Source organism: Rhinoraja longicauda, chromosome 42, assembly GCF_053455715.1.
Source record: "Rhinoraja longicauda isolate Sanriku21f chromosome 42, sRhiLon1.1, whole genome shotgun sequence".
In the NCBI taxonomy this organism is placed as follows: domain Eukaryota; kingdom Metazoa; phylum Chordata; class Chondrichthyes; order Rajiformes; family Arhynchobatidae; genus Rhinoraja; species Rhinoraja longicauda.
Window position 1 is genome coordinate 7,947,481 of NC_135994.1, and position 11,393 is coordinate 7,958,873.

Consider the following 11,393-nt stretch of genomic DNA (forward strand, 5'->3'; position numbering starts at 1 on the left):
GTGTGCGGATGTGCATGTGTGAGTGTGCGTGCGCGTGTGAGTGAGTGTGTGTGTGTGTGTCTGTGTGTTAGCATGTGTGTATGCATGTGCGTGCGTGGTGTGTGTGTGCATGAGTGGGAGTGTATGTGTGTGTGTGGGTGTTTGTGGATGGGTGAGTTTTCAAGAGAGAGTTAGATTTAGCTCTTGGGATTAACGGAATCTAGGGATATGGGGGAAAAAGCAGGGACCGGGTACTGATTTGAGATGATCAGCCATGATCATATTGAATGGCGGTGCTGGCTCAAAGGTCCGAATGGCCCAGTCCTTTCTATGTTTCTATCTGAAAGACAGAATGTCCAACAGCACAGCGAGCTCTCAGCACATAATTGGGAGACTGCAAAGTTTGTGTCTGCTGTTGCACAAATTTGCGTGTCATCCTTGCGCGGGGGGGGGGGCATGCTAATCTTCTCTGTATCGTTCCATTTTTAGTATATGTGCTGCCGAAGGATGAGGGGGGATCTTATTGAAACATATAAGATAATTAGGGGATTGGACACATTAGAGGCAGATAACATGTTCCCAATGTTGGGGGAGTCCAGAACAAGGGGCCACAGTTTGAGAATAAGGGGTAGGCCATTTAGAACGGAGATGAGGAAGAACTTTTTCAGTCAGAGGGTGGTGAAGGTGTGGAATTCTCTGCCTCAGAAGGCAGTGGAGGCCAGTTCGTTGGATGCTTTCAAGAGAGAGCTGGATAGAGCTCTTAAGGATAGCGGAGTGAGGGGGTATGGGGAGAAGGCAGGAACGGGGTACTGATTGATAGTGATCAGCCATGATCGCATTGAATGGCGGTGCTGGCTCGAAGGGCTGAATGGCCTACTCCTGCACCTATTGTCTATTGTCTATTGTCTATTGACCGCAGCAGTAATAGTTTGGGAGGAGAGCTGAGGACAAGTGTTACAAGGTAGAAGTATTGTCAGGGTCATTACAACAGAGCACGGGTGGAACGATAGCAGCACGGTGGCGCAGCGGTAGAGTTGCAGCCTTACAGCGCTTGCAGCGCCGGAGACCCGGGTTCGATTCCGACTACAGGTGCTGTCTGTACGGAGTTTGTACATCCTCCCGTAATCACATGGGTTTTCTCCGAGATCTTTGGTTTCCTCCCACAATCCAAAGATGTGCAGGTTTGTGGGCTAATTGGCTTGGGTTTGTAGACTTGGTATAAGTGTAAATTTCCCTACTGTGTGTAGGTTTGTGTTAGTGTGCGGGGATCGCGGGCTCGGTGGGCCGAAGGGCCTGTTTCCATGCTGTATCTCTAAACTAAACTGAACGATGGAGAGCCAGCAAACAAAATCCCAGACGCAGTATGCAGGCATGTTGCTCATAGCCATGTGCTGCTGAGTGTCTCTGGTCCTCAGTAGATGAGTGCATCAGATTTAGACTTTAGAGATACAGCATGGAAACAGGCCCTTCAGCCCACCGAGCGGCACGGTAGCGCAGCGGTAGAGTTGCTGCTTTACAGCGAATGCAGCGCCGGAGACTCAGGTTCGATCCTGACTACGGGTGCTGCACTGTAAGGAGTTTGTACGTTCTCCCCGTGACCTGCGTGGGTTTTCTCCGAGATCTTCGGTTTCCTCCCACATTCCAAAGACGTACAGGTATGTAGGTTAATTGGCTGGGTAAATGTAAAAATTGTCCCTAGTGGGTGTAGGATAGTGTTAATGTACGGGGATCACTGGGCGGCACGGACTTGGAGGGCCGAAAAGGCCTGTTTCCGGCTGTATATATATGATATGATATGATATGAGTCCATGTCGACCAGTACACTACACTGGAACGAAAACCACAGAATTTATGCAATCCAAATGAAATCCTTGATTTCATTAACATTTTCAAATCTCACAGATTTTATCGCATTAAAAAAAGAACGAAGTATTATTTGAGCGTAGGAGGGAACTGCAGATGCTGGTTTACACCGAAGATAGACACAAAGTGCTGGAGTAACTCAGTGGGTTGGGCAGCATCTCTGGAGAGAAGGAATAGGTGAGTCTGAAGAAGGGTCCCAACCTGTTCCTTTTCTCTAGAGATGCTGCCTGATCTGCTGAGTTACTCCAGCTTTTTGTGTTGATCTGAGGTATTCTTAGAGTCATAGTAATTGAGTCACAGAGTGATAGTGTTGAAACAGGCCCTTCAGCCCAACTTGCCCACACCGTCCAATGTGTCCCAGCTATACTAGTCCCACCTGCCTGCGCTTAGGCCCATATCCCTCCAAACCTGTCCTATCCATGTACCTGTCTAACTGTTTATTAAACGTTGGGATAGTCCCAGCCTCAACTACCTGACATGGATAGAAAATTGGTTGACAGACAGAAAGCAAAGAGTGGGGATAAATGTGTCCCTTTCAGAATGGCAGGCAGTAACTAGTGGGGTACCGCAAGGCTCAGTGCTGGGACCGCAGCTATTTACAATATACATTAATGACTTGGATGAAGGGATTAAAAGTACCATTAGCAAATTTGCAGATGATACAAAGCTGGGTGGTAGTATGAACTGTGAGGAAGATGCTATGAGGTTGCAGGGTGACTTGAACAGGTTGTGTGAGTGGGCGGATGCATGGCAGATGCAGTTTAATGTGGGTAAGTGTGAGGTTATCCACTTTGGTGGTAAGAATAGGAAGGCAGAGTATTATCTGAATGGTGTCATGTTAGGAAATGGGGACGTACAACGAGATCTGGGTGTCCTAGTGCATCAGTCACTGAAAGGAAGCATGCAGGTACAGCAGGCAGTGAAGAAAGCCAATGGAATGTTGGCCTTCATAACAAGAGGAGTTGAGTATAGCAGCAAAGAGGTCCTTCTGCAGTTGTACAGGGCCCTAGTGAGACCGCACCTGGAGTACTGTGTGCAGTTTTGGTCTCCAAATTTGAGGAAGAATATTCTTGCTATTGAGGGCGTGCAGCGTAGGTTTACTAGGTTAATTCCCGGAATGGCGGGACTGTCGTATGGTGAAAGACTGGAGCGACTTGGCTTGTATACACTGGAATTTAGAAGGATGAGAGAAGATCTTATCGAAACGTATAAGATTATTAAGGGGTTGAACACGTTAGAGGCAAGAAACGTGTTCCCAATGTTGGGGGTGTCCAGAACAAGGGGCCACAGTTTAAGAATAAGGGGTAAGCCATTTAGAACTGAGATGAGGAAAAACCTTTTCAGTCAGAGAGTTGTAAATCTGTGGAATTTTCTGCCTCAGAAGGCAGTGGAGGCCAATTCTCTGCATGCATTTAAGAGAGAACTATATAGAGCTCTTAAGGATGGCGGAGTCAGGGGGTATGGGGAGAAGGCAGGAATGGGGTACTGATTGAGAATGATCAGCCATGATCACATTGAATGGCGGTGCGTACAGGCTCGAAGGGCCGAATGGCCTCCTCCTGCATCTATTGTCTATTGTCTATTGTCTACCTCCTCCGGGCTGCTCGTCCCATACACCCACCACCCTTTGTATGATGAGTATATGATCCAATTTCTAGCCGTGGATTGCATCTGCAAATACGGCGCATGATTTGCTTCCTGACATGATAATTTGTTCTCCTTTTTAAGCTGCCCGGCATATCCCAGAGCTGAGGGAAGCAGCACTATCTGTGACTGCAGAACAAAGACCGGCTCTCCTATTGTCCTATTGTCCTGTGGATTCCATTAAAAGCCAAATTACACCGATGCAATTACGTGAACTTCATAACCACGCATTTGCTGTTGAGGAATGCATTATTTTGTCTTTGTCTTTCCACATTGTGTTGCTTTTCAATGTAATTTCAGTGATCTTGGTCGATTAACGGGCAATAGTGGCTGGTATGACACGCGACACAATTATGTAATTAGCGAGAATTGGTCTCGTTGTATCTTCACAGTCACAATTTCATCTTCACCTTAGCCGAGAGCCTTCTAAATTATAATGTTTGTAGAGGTTTGATTCTCCGCCCAAACTCTTTGTCACACTTGGCCGCTCGTTCGAAGGAAATTCTTGTTCATTTAGTGGTCCTTTCTCAATGGAAACATTTCTGCCTTCCGGGATATTTCAGTGGCTCAGCGGGAGAGCTGCTGCCTCACAGCGCCAGAGATCCAGGTTCAAGCCCGACCTCGGGTGCTGTCTGTACGGAGTTTGCACGCTCTCCCCCTGACCACGTGGGCTTTCTCCTGGTGCTCCGGTTTCCGCCCACACTCCAAAGACATACAGGTTTGTATTCTCCAAATTGTAAATTGTCCCCAGTGTGTAGGATAGTGCTAGTGTTTCTATGTTTCTATGTACGGGGTGATCTCTGGTCAATGCTGACTCGGTGGGCCGAAGAGCTTGTTTCCACGCTGTATCTCTCAAGTCTCAAGTCTAAATGTTGGCCTTCATAACAAGATGAGTTGAGTATAGGAGCAAAGAGGTCCTTCTGCAGTTGTACAGGGCCCTAGTGAGACAGCACCTGGAGTACTGTGTGCAGTTTTGGTCTCCAAATTTGAGGAAGGATATTCTTGCTATTGAGGGCGTGCAGCGTAGGTTTACTAGGTTAATTCCCGGAATGGCGGGACTGTCATATGTTGAAAGACTGGAGCGACTAGGCTTGTATACACTGGAATGTAGAAGGATGAGAGGGGATCTTATCGAAACGTATAAGATTATTAAGGGGTTGGACACATTAGAGGCAGGAAACATGTTCCCAATGTTGGGGGAGTCCAGAACCAGGGCCACAGTTTGAGAATAAGGGGTAGGCCATTTAGAACGGAGATGAGGAAAAACTTTTTCAGTCAGAGAATTGTGAATCTGTGGAATTCTCTGCCTCAGAGAGCAGTGGAGGCCAATTCTCTGAATACATTCAAGAGAGAGCTAGATAGAGCTCTTAAGGATAGTGGAGTCAGGGGATATGGGGAGAAGGCAGGAACGGGGTACTGATTGAGAATGATCAGCCATGATCACATTGAATGGCGGTGCTGGCTCGAAGGGCCGAATGGCCTACTCCTGCACCTATTGTCTATTGTCTATTGTCATGGAATTTGCTGCAGCTGTTAAAAACGTGAAGGCATTAGACAACAGATTGCATTGCAAAGAAATTACAACACAAAGAAAGACCATTCTGTTCAGTGAAGCCATGCTGGTGCTTATCTTCCATGAGCAGCAGATTTCATCCTGTGCACCCCTGTTATGTTCCCATATCACTTCATCTCATGCATCCACCGATTCTAACCTGTTGACCGGGTCTCTACTTCAGTCACTGACTTTGGAACTGAACTCCAAAGGCTTACAAACCTCTGTGTGATAAGATTTCTCCCACTCTCTGTACTAAAGTGGAAGGTGTTAGGAAGTTACATGGAGTTAGGTCACAGGTCTTCCATAGGTTCACTGAATATCAAAACATGCTCCAGTGGCAGAAGCAATATCTTACATTGTAATAGACAATAGACAATAGACAATAGGTGCAGGAGGAGGCCATTCAGCCCTTCGAGCCAGCACCGCCATTCAATGCGATCATGGTGATCACTCTCAATCAGTACCACGTTCCTGCCTTTTCCCCATACCCCCTCACTCCGCTATCCTTAAGAGCTCTATCCAGCTCTCTCTTGAAAGCATCCAACGAACTGGCCTCCACTGCCTTCTGAGGCAGAGAATTCCACACCTTCACCACTCTCTGACTGAAAAAGTTCTTCCTCATCTCCGTTCTAAATGGCCTACCCCTTATTCTTAAACTGTGGCCCCTTGTTCTGGACTCCCCCAACATTGGGAACATGTTTCCTGCCTCTAATGTGTCCAATCCCCTAATTATCTTATATGTTTCAATAAGATCCCCCCTCATCCTTCTAAATTCCAGTGTATACAAGCCTAATTGCTCCAGCCTTTCAACATACGACAGTCCCGCCATTCCGGGAATTAACCTAGTGAACCTACGCTGCACGCCCTCAATAGCAAGAATATCCTTCCTCAAATTTGGAGACCAAAACTGCACACTACTCCAGGTGCGGTCTCACCAGGGCCCGGTACAACTGTAGAAGGACCTCTTTGCTCCTATACTCAACTCCTCTTGTTATGAAGGCCAACATGCCATTGGCTTTCTTCACTGCCTGCTGTACCTGCATGCTTCCTTTCAGTGACTGATGCACTAGGACACCCAGATCTCGTTGAACATCCCCTCTTCCTAACTTGACACCATTGTATTTACTTCCTTGTTCAAGCACTCTCGATCAATGGCAATGGTATATTTTAACCTATTTTGTTCTATTCCTGGATTCATCCAAATACCACTATCCCACAACATCCTCTGTTCCCATGATAGCAAGTCATACCCAGGCAGCATCAGCCATATTTTGCTTTGGGTTGGCACGGTGGCACAGCTGGTAGAGTTGGTGCCTTACAGCGCCAGACACCCAGATTTGATCCTGACCACGGGTGCTGTCCGTACGGAGTTTGTACGTTCTCCCCGTGACCTGTGTGCGTTTTCTCCAAGATCTTTGCCTGCCTCTTTGTGGGGTACGTTGAACAATCCCAGTTCCAGGCATACACTGGCCCTATCCGTGAACTCCATCTCCGTTCCATTGACAACTGCATCGGCGCTACCTCCTGCACCCATGCAGAACTCTGACTTCGTCAACTTCACCACCAATTTCCATCCTCCACATCTCCGACACCTCCCTCCCCTTTCTTGATCTCACATTCTCTATCACAGGAGATGGACTATCTCCTGACTCCCACAACTATCTCGACTACACTTCTTCCCACCCTGCTTCCTGCAAAGATTCTATCCCCTACTCCCAAGTCCTGCGCCCAAGTTGAGGTGTTCCGTTTCAGGATGTCCGAGATGTCCTCATTCTTTAGGGAACGGGGGTTCCCCTCTCCCATCATAGATGAGGCCCTCACTCGTGCCTCCTCGGTACCCTGCAGCTCCGCCCTTGCTCCCCCTCGTCACAGCAGACAAGGTCCCCCTAGTCCTCACCTTCCACCCCATCAGCCGTCGCATGCGGCACATAATCCTCCGACATTTTCACCACCGACAATGGGATCCCACCACGTCCTCCCATCTCCATCCCTTTCCGCCTTCCGCAGAGACCGTTCCCTCCGCAACTCCCTGGTTAACTCGTCCCTTCCCACCCAAACCACCCCTTCCCCAGGTACCTTCCCCTGCAACCGCAGAAGATGCCACACCTGTCCCTATAACTCCCCCCTCGACTCCATCCAGGGGCCCCGACAGTCCTTTCAGTTGAGGCAGAGGTACACTTGCACCTCCTCCAACCTCACCTAATCGTTGTTCCAGATGTGGACTCTTGTACATCGGCGAGACCAAACACAGACTGGGCGATCGTCTCGCTGAACTTTCGCTCAGTCCGCCTGGACCTACCTGATCTCTCGGTTGCCAAACACTTTAATTCCCTTTCCCATTCCCACACTGACCTTTCTGTCCTAAGTCTCCTCCATTGTCAGGCTGAAGCTAAATGCAAATTGGAGGAACAGCATCTCATATTTCGCTTGGGCAGCTTGATTTCTCTCACTTCAAGTAACCCCGGCATTCCCTCTCTCTCCATTCCTCCCGCACCCAAGTCGCACCAGCTTCTCGTTCTCACCCAGCAAGTAGCTAAAAATGGGCTGTTTCCTTTATCATTGGTATTTTTTTCCATATCTTTCATTCATTGTTCTATATCTATCTGCATCATCGTCTATATCTCTCATTTTCCTTTCCCGTGACTTTCAGTCTGAAGAAGGGTCTTGACCTGAAGGGTCTTGACCCATTCCTTCTCTCCAGAGATGCTGCCTGTCCTGCTGAGCTTTTTGTGTCTATCTTCGGTTTCCTCCCACACTCCAGACATGCAGGTCAATTGACTTGGTAAAATTGTCCCTAGTGTGTGAAGGATGGTGTTAATGTGCGGGGATCGCTGGTTGGCATGGACTCGATGGGCTGAAGGGCCTGTTTCTGCGCTAGATCTCTAAACTAAACTAAACTAATCCCACAGATTGCGGGTTTGTAGGTTAATCGGCCGCTGTAAATTGCCCCTCGTGTGAAGGGAGCGGATGCAAACGTGGGATAACACAGAACTAGTGTAAGCGGGCGAGTGATGGTGGCTGAAGGGCCTGTTCCCATGATGCACCAATTAGTTTGGAATGTAAAGCTGCATTTGTCCATTTACCCTCTGTGGTGTCGTGGCCGACGCTGGGCTGTGCAGTGCCCACGCCCACACTCACAGTCGGGTGAACTCACCTGATGCGTTTTATTTACAGCGGTACGAAAGTCCAGGGCCACATGGGGGCGCTGTCCCTCACCGTCACGGGGCATGTATGGTGAGGCGCTGGTGATCGCGGGCTTGTCCCGGCAGCTCAGTCCTGGTCTTGAAGGAGGAGGCGTGGCGATCTCAGGCTTCTCTCTGCAATTCACCCTCGCCTCGAGAAGGGGTGCTGGCGGCAAACGTATAATTGGAGGAACAGCATCTCATATTTTGCTCGGGCAGCTTACAGCCCAGTGGTATGAATATTGACTTCTCAATCTTAGTAACCCCGGCATTCCCTCTCTCTCCATTCCCTCTCTCTCCATTCCTCCCCCACCCAAGTCGCACCAGCTTCTCGTTTTCACCCAGCAAACAGCTAACAATGGCCTGATCCTTTATCATCGTTACTTTTATGTATACCTTTCATTCATTAGAAACATAGAGAATAGGTGCAGGAGGAGGCCATTCAGCCCTCCAAGCCAGCACCACCATTCAATATGATCATGGCTGATCACCCACAATCAGTACCCCATTCCTGCTTTCTCCCCGTATCCCTTAATTCCGTTAGCCCTAAGAGCTCTATCTAACTCTCTCTTGAAAACATCCAGTGAATTGGCCTCCACTGCCTTTTGTGGCAGAGAATTCAACAGATTCACAACTCTCTGGGTGAAAAAGTTTTTCCTCATCTCAGTCCTAAATGGCCTCCCCCTTATTCTTAAACTGTGACCCCTGGTTCTGGACTCCCCCAACATCGGGAATATTTTCCCTGCATCTAGCCTGTCCAATCCCTTAAGAAATGTATATGTTTCTATAAGATCCCCTCTCATCCTTCTAAATTCCCAGCCCAGTCGACCCATTCTTTCATCATATGTCAGTCCCGCCATCCCGGAAATTAACCTGGTGATCCTACGCTGCACTCCCTCAATAGCAAGAATGTCCTTCCTCAAATTAGGAGACCAAAACTGCACACAATACTCCAGGTGCGGTCTCACCAGGGCCCTGTACAACTGCAGTAGGACCTCCTTGCTCCGAAACTCAAAGCCTCTCGCATTGTTCTTTATCTCTCTACATCATCGTCTATATCTCTCGTTTCCGTTATCCCTAACCAGTCTGAAGAAGGGTCTCGACCCAAAACGTCACCCATTCCTTCTCTCCAGACTTGCTAAGTTACTCCAGCTTTTTGTATCTATCTTCGGTCTCAGGCTTATCCTGGCGGCTCAGTCTCTGGGGCTTGGAGGAGGCGCTGGCAGTGTCTGGATTATCCTGGTGGCTCTGTCTTTGCCTCTGTGTGTGGGAGCAGTCCCTCATTGCCCGTGGGCAGGGAGAGGCACTGGCCTCTCAGTCTGAGCCTCAGTAGAGGCGCTGGCTGTCTAGGGCTTCTTCCCGGCAGCCCAGTCTTGACCGCACGGTGGCGATGGTGGTCTGGGGTTTGTCCCAGTGGCTCAGTCTTCCTCCAACCTGTGACAGGGGAACACAGCGAGCAGGGAGGTGCCCCGCTTTGACTCCTTCATCTTCCCCATCTCCCCTCTGGCTGGAATGCCTGGGTTTATCAGGAGTAGCTGACAAGGTTCAGGCGGCCAAACCAACATCAGATGATTGGCCCCAGCCATTCCCAATGATGCTGGGGATGGGCCTCTCCTGGCCAGTCAGACAGGGACCGGGATGAGAGCGGCATTGGGGGGAGGGGCACTGTCACATCTGAAACAGAAGCTCTCTGTCAACTGCCCACTGCCATGAAGAATGTTCAACCACAAATCAGACAAGAGGAATCTCTTCAGTCAGAGGGCGGTGAATCTGTGGAACTCGTTGCCACAGACGGCTGTGGAGGCCAAGTCAGTGGCTTTTTGTAAGGTGGAGATTGACAGATTCTTGATTAGTACGGGTGTCAAGGGTTACAGGGAGTTGGCAGGAGAATGGGGTTGAGAGGGAGAGAGAGATCAGCCATGATTGAACGGCAGAGTAGACTCAATGGGCCAAATGGCCTAATTCTACTCCTTGACATGAACTAACCAGTTGTCAGAGCTGCCTGAAGCGTGTTTTGAAGCTGAAATGATAGCTAGTTAGCTCTGTTCTGAGCCACGCAGTAGATAATTTCCATTTAGTTGAATAGCCTTCTTTGACTGAATTGATCACTGAACACAAAGCTCATTGTTAACGCAAATGATTCTTACTTGACATACATCTGCCAACAAATTAGCTTTTGAGTGCTGGGGTTTGGTAAAGTGAGCTCCACACTCTGACAATTTCCCAGCCTGAGGGAGTGTGAGAGTGCAAGCATATTGACTGCTGCAGTATTGATTAGTTTAAGGAGACGATCCTCCAATTAGATATGTAAATAAATCTTTTGTACTGAAACAGGACACAATGAAAAGAAGATATTTTGAGATGGTTGAAGTGGGGATGGATTATAATCCACCAATGTCGGCACTGGGCCTGAACTCGCTGCGGTTTAGAAGGATGAGGGGGGACCTCATCAGCCACGACCATGTTAAATGGCGGTGCTGGCTCGAATGGCCGAATGGTCAGGCAGCATCTGTGGAGAATTTGGATAGATGACGCTTCTCGGCCTTTGGGCTCAGATCAAGCGAAGTTTCTGTTCTTATCAGTTTAATATCCGGTATGTCCTTTATTTAAGGACCATGTATTAAATTGGTTTTTGGAACAGGGAGTTGGAGAAAGGGCTTGCCCTACCCACTCCATGCATCTACCGGGTATTGCAGTGTCTCTGGGACTTCCCTCATGGGATATTTTAATGTTGAAAAGATAGAGTTTATGCAGTTGCTATGTTAGACACACAAACATGTAGTAACTCAGCCTGGAGAAAAGGAGGAGGTAAAGTTTTGGATCGCGATTCTTAGACAATAGAACTTGGATAGATGACGTTTCGGGTCAGGACCCTTCTTCAGACTGATTGTAGTCAGGGAGAGAAAGCTGGAAAAGAGAGGTGGGGTGGGAACAAAGCCTGGCAAGTGATAGGTGGACACAATGTTCCAGAGTAACTCAGCGGGTCAAGCAGCATCTCTGGAGAACATGGAGAGGTGACGTTTCACAGAGTGCTGGAGTAACTCAGCGGGTCAGGCAGCATCTCTGGAGAACATGGATAGGTGACGTTTCACAGAATGCTGGAGTAACTCAGCGGGTCAGGCAGCATCTGTGGAGAACATGGATAGGTGACGTTTCACAGAGTACTGGAG

At 48.6% G+C, this 11,393-nt stretch overlaps 2 non-coding genes across 2 annotated transcripts; one reads left to right on the forward strand and one right to left on the reverse strand.

Moving 5' to 3' along the window:
* Nucleotides 1–376: 376 nt before the first annotated feature.
* On the reverse strand, nt 377–488 carry LOC144612074 (U6 spliceosomal RNA). Its single transcript, XR_013549612.1, has one exon. It is a non-coding gene; the product is annotated as a U6 spliceosomal RNA (small nuclear RNA).
* A 10,265-nt stretch (nt 489–10,753) lies between these two features.
* LOC144612073 (U2 spliceosomal RNA) lies at nt 10,754–10,949 on the forward strand. The gene has a single exon (XR_013549611.1). It is a non-coding gene; the product is annotated as a U2 spliceosomal RNA (small nuclear RNA).
* Nucleotides 10,950–11,393: the final 444 nt, after the last annotated feature.